Below are 15,656 nucleotides of genomic sequence, written 5' to 3' on the forward strand. Positions count from 1 at the left end.
ATCCTACTGATAATTTGCCTTTTTGTCTTCTAGCTTCACACAAAAGAAGATTTAGTAATAAACTCTTGGGTTTGTTGTAAATAGTAAATCATTGTTTGATTGTCACAGTCACGATAGTCATCAGTCCTGCAATTATAATATAAATTGTATATATTATATATATAAATGATCTTGTGCGCACTCGATAACCTCCTGTCACGTTTTATTTTTACATACACTGTAGCTCGGTAAGAGGGCGGTACTTCTGCCCTGTGCTCATTTTTGGCAGGTTTTTCAGCTGCGGACAGATTTAATCTTGTACAATAGACGATCTTCGGCGGCGCTGGAGTCTACAGGTGCACGCCGGAAGTGACGTCGGCCGCTCGCTCACAAGACTCACTGGATTGGACAGTAAATAGACGGACCGAGAGAGAGCAGTCTGACATCTCCGAGGCACTCAACGGCGCTAAACGGTAATAATCCTCATTTTTATGACATTTATCGAAAGATAAAAGCTTAATAGTGGAGATTAAAACCTTCACATTGGAATAGTTTGACCAGAAACGATCGTGTTTGGTTGTGGGATGAAGCTAAATGTGCAGACTCAGGCAGCTGTCAATGAGCTGCGGTCTGAAGACATTATTACCATCAGACCATAAGACTGTTTATAGCAACTGTTTAGACTGTTTATGAATGAAGTTTTCTGTCAGAAATCATCTGCTGTTGCAAACCCTGCGTTAACAGAGCAAAGCTGTGCCACTAGTTTCAACCAGGAGGAGTCTAACAACTGATATAATAAACGTTTTACTTCTTATTCGCCTTTCATTATATAACCGAGTGGACAGTGTTGTTGAGAAGCTGCTGGACTGTTGGAGCTACTTAAAGACGCTTTTTCTGGTCTGTTTTAACCAGGAGGAGGAGGAAATTATAGGCTGCTCTTCACTGTCGAAGGACAGGAGGCTAAATTATAGTGGGTGGTGTAGAAATGTTTGTTTTTCAGTCAGATTGTACTTTTGTCAAGTATTTTGACTACGTGGCTCAAATGCAATGAGAGGTTGGTTCAGTAATTATTTCATCTGGATGTTATGTGATGAACTGAGTTGTCAGTTTATTACTGTGTTGTTCGATTTTTGTTTAAAGTATTTTAGATTCAACTTTTTTGGTAATTTTGGAGGCAGTAGTTTGTGGTGCTCTTGAATTAAATGGCGTTATACTGGGGTTGAGGTGTTTTTAATATTTTGTCCACCCCCATTTATATCAATGAGGGTAGAGTAAATGTTAGAAAAACCTCTCAATATAATGTAATACAATTCAAGAGCTAAAACCAAATCAGAAATGGGACAAAGTAATTTATCTGCAAGTCATAAGTAAGTCATGAGTCATGAGTAACCTTACACTTACATTTTTATATTTTGTCAATTAGAAAGAGCGCTTTGTTGTTGTTTTGTTTGTTTGTGTAATAAAAAATAATTATCATTAGAGTAAGAAACAACTGAAAGTAGACAAGTGCATAAGAAATACTATAAAGAATGAGAAAGTAGTGCAACAATCAGCAAAGGAACTAAGTCCTGCTACATTATGCACACTCTACCAAATTTAATGCTGCCATGTAAATTTTTTTGAAAATAGTAACAGCTAATATACTGAAATATTAAATGTCTTTTTAAAATGAGGTTTTTTTTAAACTTTCAAATAAACTTGTGAACATCAAAAAGCAAAATGATCAGGTGTGCCTTGTTATGTTCCTCCTGCGACATAGAGCTCCAACTAACGATTATTTTCATTATCAATCAACCTGTCGATTATTTTCTTGATTAATCGATTTGTTACTTGGTCCATAAAATGTCAGAAAATGATGAAACATGTCGATCACTCTTTCCCAAAGCCCAAGGTGACGTCTTCAAATGTCTTATTTTGTCCCGACCAACAGTCCACAACCCAAAGATATTCAGTTTACTATCATAGAAGACTAAAAAAAAACAGAAAATATTCACAATTTGAGAAGCTGGAATCAGACAATACAGACTTTTTTTTTCTTAAAAAATGATTCCAAACGATTAATCGATTATCAAAATAGTTGGTGATTAATTGAATCGTCGCAGCTCTACCTGTGACACAATTTCAGAATAAACTTTTCCCTCCAGCTCGAGTAGTGTGTGTTCAAAGTAAATATGTTGTCATGAAAATGAAGAGTTGAGTCATTGCACGCCTTTTTATGAAATATTTTATTTTAATTTTTAGGGCTTAAGGAGGATATCAAATCATTCCAAGTCAAAAGGCGTAAGTGCAAGTGAAGTCATGAGTTGCAAGTGGTTTTTTTAAATTATTTTGCGAGTTAAAGCCTCCATATTTGACACAAACTACAGCCTCCTAAATGAACATGGAAACATTACAACCTCCATGAAGGTGGGATTTATTGCAGGGCTGTACCTAATAAATTGTCAACAGAGTATCTATTCAGGTTCAGAGGTGACGTGCAGTGATGATGAGTCTCAGTGCCTCCTGTCAGATGTGGGACTGATAATATCTCACCTGCCTGCTCTCTGCGAGCAGCGTAGCAGCTCTCAGAGGCCATCTGACACAAATCAGAGACGATCATTCATCCGCTTTTCACCAAGACGTGATGTCACAACAGTTTTATGTTTCAGCTGCTTTTCATTTCTGTTGCAACATACTTTGACAGTCAGTCAGCAGCAAAGAGCGTTACACGTGTGACCGGTGGATGCTGTGTGCTGTCACGGCTGCAGTGTTGCATTCCAGCCTCATTGTGCTGAGTGGGGCATTTCCAGTTAAGTGTCCACGTGTGTCACTAATGGCTTTGCCTCTCTTGTAACTCCTGCCGGTCCGTGGTGCATTTACAGGTCACTCTCAGCAGCAATCAGGCAAATGTAGTCCCCCACCAGCAGCGTGTTGAAGGCTACACCTCTCAGGTGTTCTTTGTGTTCTTAACTATGGCACAAAGACACCTAACACCAGGTTTACAGCAAACCCGAGCATCTACATGTGTGGGGGAGTTTGACCTTTTAAAAGCAAAGCTATCATCATGTACACACAAAAGCTCTTGTACAAGGAGTGTATTGACATTAAACCCGCCAACAATGAATCTGCATACTGTTGTTCTTCTCACCAGGTTGCTGATTCTTCATCGGATCAGAAACTACAACATCCACTTTAGTTCTTTAGAGACATGACAAAGAAATCCTGGAATTTCTGTGTTGTGACCATTGCTTAAAGGATAAGGACCTGTAAGCAGATTGGAAATTAGTATATTTATTGATTAGGTGATCGAAAGCAACATTTCATAATCATTGCAGTTGTTTAATCAAACAAAAATGGCAAAAATCCTGCAGCTCCATGCTTTGCAGATCTGATAATTTGCATATTTTCTGTATTTTATACATTTTAAATATAATATCTTGACTTGAAGAAATAACCAAAGACTCTCAGAACATGTGATGGCCATTTTTCACTATTTTTAACTTAAATTTGATAATTTCTTATTAAATCCCATGAAAAGCAAACCGAGCAGACCAAAACCAACAATGATTTGATCTTTGATCTAAACAACTGTTGCCTGTGCAGCCAAAGCCTGATATGTACAGTATCAGTATCTCAAAGTATATATCAGTGAGTCACACCGTTGCTCTGTAGTTTATTTTGAGTCAGTACACTGTCCTGATGCTGTAAATACTCACTAACCCACCAAATATGTATTTATCCGCAGCTGAAAATAGTCCCCAACAAACGCACCATTTGCCTCTCTTTGAGTTGCCAAACTTGGGATCTTGATAAGTTCATTCTTAAAATAGAAACAGTGGTTGACAAAACAATCTCATTTCAATGCAAATAGTATCCACACACTAAATCAAAGCGCCCTTTAATTTTATTTTGTGACGATTCAGCTTCGGTCTTCCTCCGGCAAAATTTAGTGTGCAGGTGCATTGCAGTTTAATTGATCCAGCACCTATAATATACCACCGAGGTTTTGTTGATATGCACATGACTGAACAATCTCACCACAAGGTCCATAGTAGCTATCCTGGAGCTTTCAGTTGTTGCACAGGATTTACCTCAGGAGATGAAGTTTGCCCAGTTGTTATGGAATTGTAGACGTTCAAACTTAATTTTTCATCCATGTCCGCTTAATATATCGGCAAGATGGCGGCAAGGCGCGAGGTCATCGCGAGGTGCATCTGTATTTCACCGTGTTTCATGTAAACGAAACACGGTGCTCAGATTCTGTCATCACTGATACCCACTACTCTGCTGATCAGTACCTCATTATTAAGTGCAGCCCTTCTACCTACCACGCAAGTTTACTTGCATTGTTGCTGCTGCAGTTTGTCCCTCCGGATGCTAATGCAAAAGTGGCCATGAAAGAACTTTGTGCTGCTATTAGCAAGCTGCATACCATGCACCTGGATGGGGCCTTTATTGTCGCTGGAGACTTTAATCACTGCACTTTGAGATCTGTACTTTCAAGGTTTCATCAGAATGTCTCCTGTACCACAAGAGGACATAAAACTTTGAACCACGTTTCCACCAATGTGGTTGACATCTACAAAGTCACACCCCGACCCCACCTGGGGGACAGTCTGACCATCTCTTACTGTTCCTGCTCCCCAAGTACACCCCGGTCATCAAACACATGAAACCCTCAATGAAGACTGTCAAGATCTGGTTGGAGAGTGACTCTCAGATCCACATCGACACTTAGACCAACTCTGTCTTGGATCACATCTACAGATGTGTGGACAGAGTGACAACACACAAAAAAATAAAGACTTTTCCCAAATCAGAAGCCCTGGATGAACAGAGTTCGCCTCCTCCTCAAAGCAAGAGATGCAGCCGTCAGGTCTTGAGACCAGGAGGCTTACAGCTCAGCCAGGACCAACCTGATGAGGGGAATCTCACAGGCTAAACATAGTTACAGACAGCAGATTGAAGAGCACTTCAACTCCTCTGACCCCTGTGGCAAGGCATACAGACAATCACAGACATCAAACCACCCAGCACTGTGCCCACAACCAGCTCTACCTCCCCAATGAGCTCAGCTACTTCTACACTTGCCTTGACAGGAGAAATAAGGAGGCCTTCCTTCATGCAGACCTACCACCAGATGAGCAGCCTCTCACACTCTCCACCTCAGATGTTTGCTCCATCCTGTGCAAGGTGAATGTGTGGAAGGCAGCTGGCCCTGGTGGAATACCTGACCGCATGCTTAGAGCCTGTGCAGAGCAGCTGGCCGCGGTCTTTACGGACATTTTCAATCTGTCCCTGGCCCAGGCAGTTGTGCCCACAAGTTTCAAGGCCGCCTCCATCGTGCCGGTGCCAAAGCTATCCACTGCTGTGGCCCTGAATAACTTCCAGACTGTCACACTCACCCCCATCATTGCCAAGTGCTTTGAGAGACTGGATCTTTCACACTTGAAATCCTGTCTGCCTGCTACACTGGACCCACACCAGCTTGCCTACTGCCGCAACAGGTCAACAGAGGACGCCATCTCCACGGCACTCCACTCTGCCCTGATCACCTGGACAGTTACAACTCTTATGACAGAATGCTGTTCATTGACTTCAGTTCAGCATTTAACACTGTAATTCCCTCCAAGCTGATCTCCAAGCTTACTCAGCTTGGTATCAGTATATTTCTTTGCAACGGGACTCTGGACTTTCTGACTAACAGACCCCAGTCTTTTAAGTTAGACAACATCTCTCTCTCCACTATCACCCTGAAAATAATGGCGTGCCACAAGGCTGTGTACTGAGCCCTCTTTTCTACTGTCTGTTCACCCATTAGGGTGTTCCTGTCTATGGCTCAAACACGATACTAGACACTATAGTCAAGTTTGCAGATGACACCACTGTGGTCTGATCAGAGGTGACAACTTAGACTTCAAGAGGATTGGGAGCCATGCATGCACCCCCATCTACGTCAACAGAGCTGTAGTAGAGTGCGTGTCAAGCTTCAAGTTCCTTGGCATCCACATCTCCAATGATCTCACCTGGTCCCTAAACTCCTCCATCCTGGTCAAAAAGGCGCAACAGCACCTTTACTTCCTACAGAGCCTTAAGAAAGCTCACCTGTGTCCCAGGATACTGGGGGACTTCTACCGCTGTACCACTGAGAGCATACTCGCAAACTGCATCTCAATGTGGTATGGCAACTGCTCTGCATCAGACCATAAAACACTCGGGTGGGTGGTGAAAATTGCCCAACGCACGTGAAAACTTACCCACCATCGAGAACATTTATCACAAGCGCTGCCGGGGCAGGATGAGAAGCATCATCAAGGATTCCTCTCATCCTAACCACGGACTTTTCACCCTCCGCTCATCTGGCAGGAATTACAGGAGCGTCAGAAGGAGGCTCAGAAAGAGCTTCTTGCCGAGGCTGTGACCCTGCCGAACTCCACACCACCACTCTAATAGCATCATTGCAATCATTACTGCACTGTTTACAGTACTTATACAAACTTGTAATTTGCACACAGTCTGATCCCCTACACAGTTCAAATAATGTTACTGTACATATAACCGACTGTACATATGTTGTTTATACTCTACATAGTTAACCAAATGTATATATGCTGTTTACACTGTACATACAACTTATTCTCTAACTCTGTGCACTTCTCCTCTGTATATACATATTTAAAATATTTACATATTTAATACCTGTATATTGTAACTCTTCATTGCCCATCACTGTACATATTGGAAGATATAGCATCACTTATGCCGTAGCACTTACTTTCCTGCACTCATCTGTAAATAATACTGTATTTTTGCACTTCTGATTGGATGCTAACTGCATTTCATTGGCTTTGTACCTGTATTCTGCATAATGACAATAGAGTTGAATATAATCTAATATATTAATATGTTTTTGACTTATTCTTAAAGATTTATACCTTAGGTAGAAATTAATGGGCTTGTTGAGATCCATAGACAGGGGAAGCTGGAAAGTATTGAAAGACGTTAAGAAATTGTTGGTTATCGCTTTTTTGTTGTATTTTTTTCAAAATGAAAAAAACATAGAATGACACCTGCTTCATCCTCTTGATGCTGTTGTATGGTCACACAATGTTTATCCAGGTGTCAAGAGTACCATAAAATCTGAGTTACTGAGTCTGGAGTTGAGCAGAGTATCAGCAGAGGCATATGAAGGGTGGTCCTGATGCTGGCGTAGAGACAGGAAGCTGTATTTATGTAATTGACATGTGTAGCAACAGCAGCAGTGTGGCCCTGCAGCTGGTCTGATCTCTCTAATCCAGCCCTGGAGACTCGGCTTGTTTGTTTTGGGTCACATTTATATGGCGGTGGCTCCAGTGTCATGTCATATCAGGCTTAAAGAATAAGCTCATCACTGTGTTTCATCAGATGAAACGTAAAGTTTTTTTGACGAAAAAATACTGCTTTCTGATTTGAAAGGTTACACTGTATGTTTCAGTGATTGATTTCAGGTTTTGGATTTTCATTTTAAACTAGTCTTAAAGCTCCCACACACCAATGATTCACCCCCACAAGTACTGTCAGTTATTTTTGGTGATTAGACTTCTCTATGTGGGCGTGTACAGGCTGTTTATTTTATTTACCTCCATCATTTACCTCCTTCACTCTCCTGTTGGCTTTGATGCCTTTACTAAGGCAGGACTAATCACCTGTGTGGGTGTTCAGGACCTTTAATTATCTGTTTTCGTTTTCCTTAAGCTGTCAGTTGGTAAAATTAGCCTATCTCAATTAATGGACATTTTTCACAGCTGACATTTTGACTTGTCATAAAAAAAAAAAAAACAGGTGTTACTAATAACACTAACGATGGCTCTGTTTAGTCCAGGTTTCCCAGTAAGCCAACATGCACAATACCAGGACCCCGAAACAAAAGCAGCTAAATGGACTTTTTTATTTACACATGCTTTTCCTACTGTGCCATGTCAAAATGTTTTCTGTGAAAATGGCCTATTAATATATTTTTACAGGAAAAACAAAATATAATTCCTGTTTGATAGAAAATAAGCAAAGATGCTGTCCATCATGCTGATTAAGTGCCAAATTTGGGTTGCTGGTAGATGATGTGGCACAAACTGCAATATGTTGTATGTCCAACTTGTGCTGAAACAATCTGATTATTAGTTGATTGAGAGAAAATTCATCATCAACATTATTGTCAAAAAGGACAAACATTGTCTGGTTCCAGTTTCTCAAATGTGAGGATTTGCTTATTTTTTTCTATTTTAAATCACTTGTTAATTGAACATCTTAGCGTTTTGGACAGTTGATCAGACAAAACAAGCAATTTGAAGCACTCACCTCAGGCTGTTGGAAACTGTGATGGACATTTTTCATAAATTCCTAACATTTTATTGACTAAATGATTAATTAAAAAAAAAAAACAATTGTTAGTTGCAGCCCTACACCCAACTTGGGCTGGGCAATATATAGATATTACATTGATATCATGATACTAGATATCTTTATAGATTGTGGATATCGTAATATCGTGATATGGCAAAAATGTTGTCTTTTCCTGGTTTTAAAGGCTGCATTATAGTCAAGTGATGTAATTTTACAATACTGATGATTATTTATCAAAAATCTCATTGTGTAAATATTTTGTGAAAGCACCAATAGTCATCCCTACAATACTATCACAATATCGATATTGAGGTATTTGGTAAAAAACATTGTGATATTTGATTTTGTCTATATCGCCCAGCCCTACACTCAACACAGCAAAGCTATTTGTACCATAAAAAATTTGGGGGTCAAAATGTATCGTCTCTGTTAGTGGATGTTTAACAGCTGCTAAAAATAGACCTCACATAGGTTTATGTGCTGAATGTTCACATCGCGTGCAGCGCAGCAGTTCAAGTGCAGTTAAGTGGAAAAATTCCAAACAACAAATGTTGGACTGAAGGAGGGATTTGAACATGAATATCTTGCCCCCCTTCTCTCTCTCTCTCTCTGTCTCTCTCTCTCTCTCTCTCTCTCTCTCTCTCTCTCTCTCTCTCTCTCTCTCTCTCTCTCTCTCTCTCTATGTTTGCATCCTCTTACCCGCTCACCCTCTCTCTTCCCCTCCTCCCCTCTCGTCCCTTAGGCCCTCTCCTCCTTTCCTTCCTTCTGACTGACATTTCTGTTATGACACTGTCTGAGCTCCACAGGCCCTGCCTCCATGCCATCCTTAGCTTACTATGCGCCACACGCAGGGCCAGCTTGTCACACTGAGAGCCCGCCTGGCACGCCTTACATCTATATCAGACCACTAAATGCCAATAATGACAACTCAGCTTGATTAAGAAAGTAAGCATCTTCCATCTTCCGGGCCCCTCTGCTCTGTTGGCTCTCCTGCAGATAGAGTTGCCCTTTGCCAAGGGTTTATTGGACACAATCCCAGATGCTTTGCTGGTCAGCCTGTTTGAGGATTGGGATTCTGTTGAGAAGTGGGTTAAGCCCCACATCTCTTTATATTTGGGCAGGGGTATTACAGTTGTGACTATGAGGGGGTTAGCTTAACTCGGCATTGTTGAACCCTAAGTGTGTCTGGGCTTTGCTACTAATATTATGCAGGCTTTACTCACTGGAGCAGTAGTGGATGAAGCTGGCAGAGCGGTCTGCATCTGCGCAATGATACTAAAATAAAATTATAAGAGGATCTGCATTGTTTACGTTTTAAATGTTGCATTACCACCTTAAAAACTGGTTCTGGTATTATAATCATAAGCACATTTTACATGAGAAAGTTTGATCAAAATATGGTTATTTTTCTGTACAAGCGTCTACAATGTTTCGGTAGTGTGTGTGCTTTGGTGTGTGTGCATATAAGCATGTACTGTATTCACGCAAGTGCACATGGCTTTAAATGTACTGCTCTCTTGTGATGTGTCTGCTAGCTGAGCTTCTATAATTACCACAGCCTGCAGCGCCTCATGGGGAGCATATTAACACACACGAGTGGAGGAGCGAGAACCAGAGCACATGCACAAGTCATACAGGCTGCTTGAGTGTGTTTGCATTATCGCTGACATCTGATGTGTGCATCTGTAGAATAATATATGAATAACAGGAATGCACAGTTGATCATGCTTGTCTAATGTGGAAATAGGGAAGATTTTCTAAATCAATCACAATGTTTGAATGTGCAGCGTACACCATGAAACCAACACAAATGATGAGTCAAACCATAATATGAAGCATCTTTTGAATAAATAAAAATGAAAAAGTATGCCAAATGTGAGGAAATATTTTTTTCTAACAAGTCTGAGAGTAAAAACACTTTATTTCTGTGATTGTAAGTTTTTTAACCACATGATGCAAAGTGTAGAAAGTGTGAGATCTTTAAAAAAATATGTGTATTTCTATTTTTAAATATGCCAAACAACAGGACAAAATCAGTACTGTACTGCCCCCAAAAAGTAACTAAATAAAATTAAAATAATTTAATGAAACTGAAGCATGTGATCATGATTAAAAATATTGATAACACTATTAGCAACATAATAATAGTGTACAGTCCATACTTTATGTACTGTGGGTACTCTTCCCCGCAGTGTCCTCTTGTCTTAGTACAGTTGTGACCTTACATATCCGTCTAACCTCTCACCCCAGCGAGCAGCAGGCAGCAGCAGCAAGATACACCCCCAGCTACACAGCTGTAATTTCAGGCAAACCACCACTGCCTGCCTCCCCACTTCAGCCCCACACCCACCTCTATTGTCCAACCAGGGATGTGGAATTAGGAGGTGAAGTGTGTGCGTGGACATGACATGCCAGCGTGCGTTCATTTCCTCCCACTTCTGTAATTCCTTTTAGTGAAATGATAAGAAGTAAAGAGGCTGGAGAGCCTTCATAACATCTCATGTTATCTAAGGCTGGCTGCTGTGTTCTGCCTTATAGCTCTGCACGCAATCCCATAAATCATGCTTGGGATTACCAGGTACATACAGTTGGTAGGGAGGACAGCACAGGCTGGCTTTCTGTATGCTGGTCCTCATCTATTTGCTCCTGCAGTCCACTCTGAACTAATGATAACGACGGATCCGCGATAGGTGGATTGTTATGGTGCGGACAGAATCCTCTGGGAGTGTTGAACAGTCATTGTTATGTAATTTCCTCTCAGCGTGGGTGGCTGTGGGTTTGTTGGTGGGCTCAGTGTGGTAATCTCACAAGCATTATCTGTCACTCAGAATCAGAGGATGTTGTGTGCAGGACTCACTCATCCATGCCTGCCTTTTGTAAAACCAACCAATCAGCCAAGCCGGCCTCTTTTTATCCATCGATCATAGACAAACAGGTTTTTCTTCATGCATGCAGTCAACATACTCAGTACAAGTCTTTTCTCATTAGTTTAGGCATTTCCCTGACTAATCTGACTTCCTCCAATCACTCCATTTTATCCAACCACCAACCAGCTGACTGTGGGCCGCGTGACTTATAGGATTGCAGTTGGTACCAAAACAGTATGGAGGTTTGGTGAGAGTGTTTAGATTGCTTATAATGCATTGTCACACTACCTAACCACAGGGATTTTTGTGCAATAAAAATACAAATATAAATAATTTGAAGTTTTTCATTATTAAAAAAACTTTAAATTATACATTTCTATAAAATGACAAATGTCAAAAAGTCAGATTTTGACCTTAACTTTTTTGACCAGACATGTGGTTACTGAAAGCAACATGCTCTGCATTTTAGCTTTGAGTGGTGGTATAGTATACCATATAATAGATAGATAGAAAAAAAAAAAGATAGATAGATAGATAGATTCGGGCTGTGCGATATGATGATATATATTGTGTGACGATAGAAAAACGTCTATTATTTCATATTATGCTCTATCGTTTATTTCGTTGTGTTGCAAATCACACTCTTTATGGCAATATTTTTCATCATTTGGGCTAGGATTGGCCTGATGTTCTTGATGGCTGACAGTCATTCACCACTGAGCCTCTACCATCATAACATCATGATATACATCTGCACATCTGTGCTGTGTGTGCTGCCTACACAGTGCAGCAGAGGACAGAGTGAACGGGGTGAAGTACTCGAGTTGACAACAACGACACTTGTTATGTTACTGTAAGTGCAATAAAAGCTTTGTGAGTGAAAAGCCAACCAGAGTAATTTATTAATGAAACCCACGCAAAAGATGGACAGACGGACTAGAAAACCCTACTTTGCAAACTATGTAATTTAATTGAATTTACAGAAAATATGCTTTATCATGATATGTACCGTTATCTCGATATAAAATGACCTGTATGAGATTTTGGTCATATCGCACAACCCTAAGATGGACGGATGGATGGATAGATAGATAGGTAAGTAGATAGATAGGTGGATAGACAGATATATTGGTGGTATTGAGGATCTTCAGCAGAGCCGCAGTCTCTGAGAAGGTGTCCTGAAGATTGTTCTCCATGAAGAGCTGGTACAGGCACCACTGCAGTTCTTGAACTCATCATTGCTGTAGATGAGTGACAGTTTAATTTTCAGCTTGCTCTTGTTCAGCAGTGGGTAAACCTCCATGGTGGTGTTCAGCGCTGCTTCAGGGAACTGGCTGTCGTTCTGTTGCAATGTAGCACTGATCAGGTGCTTGGTGAAGGAGAACCACTGTTTTGTACGGCTCAAGATAGTGTCACAAACCTAAAAGATGAATGCACCAATTTAATACAATATAGAGATAGATATAAGTCAACATTACAATATATCAATATATATTGTATAATAATAATATAATATATAAAGAACTATCCATTTTTATCAATGTATGCATTTATTTGATAGGGACAATGCAAATTAACATAGCGCCACACAAAAACTAGACTATTATATTATACAGGGCCTACTTTAAGGTGTGTTGCTCACTTTTCTGCAAAAATATAGCACTACTATGATTAAAAACATTGTAAAAGACCAACACCACATATTTAGCTTCTGTCTCACCTCCGTAGCAGCTACCCTCTGAAGTTCACCTGGGCCCAGTGTGCAGCGTTTCTTGCCCAGCTGCTGCTGAGATACACCTACTACCTCCTCTGCTATAAGTTCTCCATAGAGAGTAGGGAAGGAATCTCTGAACAGAACCAGAAGAGTGAAGTTAAGCTTTAGTTGCCAGGTAAAATAACCAGAAATTTTACATAATTCAGTTGTTCAAGCATCATAGACTTTAACACAATATCAGTAATATTAAACAGCACAACATACATGTTAATTAACCGATCTTTTGCAAGTTATCTGTGAACTGCTGCATGATTCCCTGGACAAAGACTGAGTCGATGGTCTGCTAATGGAGCTGGCTGTAGAGATTGTCCACATGAGGCGTGATGTCATGGAGCAGCTCCAGGAAGAAGCTGAAATTATCATCCTCCAGTAGCCTCACAAACCCTCCAGACTCTCGCATAGTGGTAGGATCAAACTCGCCTGAGTCCCTGATGGTTTCAAAACACTGGAGGAGGTCATCTTTGTGCTCAAAAACAGTTCACAGCTTGGCTGTGGGAGTTCCATCTCACTGTGCTTGCTCTTGGGAGTCTGTGTGCCACCACTCTATCAAGCATGCTGGTTCTCTTGGAAGATCTTGGAAAAAAGCCAGAGAATCCAGCCAGTTCACTCTTGAGATGTGAGATGTCAGCTGCTGCATGATGAGGTTAAGTTGGTGAGCATAGCAGTGGACATTGTGTGCATTCACATACACATCTTGCACCTTCTTCTGCACACCACCTGAGGCTCCCCTCATGACATTTGTCTGGGAAATGAGCTTGCTCTTCTGGTCAAAAGTGCTGTGGTGATGATATCATTTGTGGCACTCTGGAGAGGTATAAACTCAAAAAACCTCTGCTGCACATCATGGGCTTTGTCAGTGTAGCGGATCACAAGCACCAGTTGACACTGAGTGGAAATGTCTGTTGTTTCATCAGCCTGGATGGAGAAAAAGTCAGCACTCCTGATTTCTTCAGTCATCCATCCATCCATTTTCTTTACCATTTATCCTCTAGAGGGTCATGGGGGAGCTGGAGCCAATCTCAGCTGACATTGGGCGAGAGGCGGGCTACACCCTGGACAGGTCACCAGCCAATCACAGAGCTAACATATAGTATAGAGACAGACAACCATTCACACTCACATTCACACCTACGGGCAATTTAGAGTCTCCAATTAATCTAACCTACATGTTTTTGGTCTGTGGGAGGAAGCTGGAGCACCTGGAGAGAACCAACACAGGCATGGGGAGAACATGCAAACTCCACACAGAAAGGCCCCAGCAGGCCAGTGGGTTCAAACCCAGAACCTTCTTGCTTTGAGGCAACAGTGCTAACCACCGCACATACATTCAAGGACTTCAGTCTGCAAATGCTCTTGTAGAACTATATCTAGTGATGCTACAAAATCCACCAATCCTCTAAAATCACTAGGATTTTCTGAGCTTTCACTTTCATCATGGCCACACAGGGCTAGCTCAAAGGCATCACGGAATTTGACACTGTCTGTTATTTTAGACAGGAAGTCCCCATTATGCTTATCAATCCCTATCCTGTAGCCTTCATCAAGCTTAGCAGCTATGTTTACTTTCCCAAACATGGCTGGTTGCATTGCATTTTCCATGTGGACCCCAGTTTGTTCATGCTTTTTTGTTTTTTTTTCTGATATCCTGTCTGAATCCATGCGGGGTCTGATCCTGTTGTTTGAAAAAGGAGGCAGGGAAAGCAAAATAAAGCATTGGTGTCACTACATACAGTTAGCCAAGCAAAGGTCTTACAAAACCAGCTCCTTGAAAATGTACATTGTCTTCCTCTGTCTTTGGATTGCTGTTGAATTATGATGTCAGGCTGATCAGGTTCAAGCTCTTTGACTCTGAGCTTCTCTTGCAATGTTCTTCTCTCAAAAGGTGTTATTTTTAGTGACTTAACTGAATTTTCTGTCTCTCCTCTAGCTAGCCAAAATACACTCTCTGTTGCACAAGGCTCCTCCAACTTTACGCTTAAGAGCTCATTCTGGCGCATTTTATGTCAGATGCTTCCTGCTCTCTGCTGCCACCCAGTGGTTGGTTGTATGTAAGACAGCAGCATTCAGATAAATGCTGTTGGGGCGCAGGTGCCATGCGCGCCACCAAGCTTCTATCTCTTGTATCGAAGAGGAGCAAACTGTGCATGCACAACTTATAACAAGAGTCAATGGACATATTCTTGTGCCCCAGACCAGAAATTCGTGAACTATCAGTAACTTTAGGTAATGCAGAACAGTTTTAGTGTGGGGTATAATACTCAGGTAAAGTGTGGGCACTTTACCTGAGTATTGCAATTTTGTGAGACTCCCTACTTTTAGTCCACGTTTAAGAGGGAAATATTTTATTTCACTGCATTCATTTGAAGGCTATTTTGTAGTTTCATCTCCCGTATCAAAACAATACTTTTTTTGATACTTTACTTTGTGAAATATATTCATGTTTTTCTACAAAGCCATTTTTTATTTCACAAAAGATTGTGATTTGATTTCTTCTTCCACCACTACTTTACTCTACATTGGAAGTCTTATTCATTTGTCAATAATCATAGATGTGTGTGAGTGTGTGTGTGTGTGTGTGTGTGTGTGTGGGCCAGTGTCTATGTATCTGGCCACTGCATGTGATGGCAGATGGAAAGGTAAACCACTGTAAGCTGCGATGGTGGTTTTTCTCTTATTTA

The 15,656-nt window shown here is 41.0% G+C and overlaps 1 protein-coding gene across 2 annotated transcripts in view; it reads left to right on the forward strand.

Moving 5' to 3' along the window:
* The first annotated feature begins 275 nt into the window (after window positions 1-275).
* si:ch211-45c16.2 (mitogen-activated protein kinase kinase kinase 13) overlaps window positions 276-15,656 on the forward strand; it is a 41,314-nt gene continuing 25,933 nt past the window's right edge. For both annotated transcript variants that reach the window (XM_067603378.1, XM_067603381.1), the window contains exon 1: window positions 276-452. The gene's annotated coding sequence lies outside the window, so the exon portion shown is untranslated. The remainder of the gene's footprint in view (window positions 453-15,656) is intronic.

Source organism: Thunnus thynnus, chromosome 11 (assembly GCF_963924715.1).
Source record: "Thunnus thynnus chromosome 11, fThuThy2.1, whole genome shotgun sequence".
Classification (NCBI taxonomy): Eukaryota; Metazoa; Chordata; class Actinopteri; order Scombriformes; family Scombridae; genus Thunnus; species Thunnus thynnus.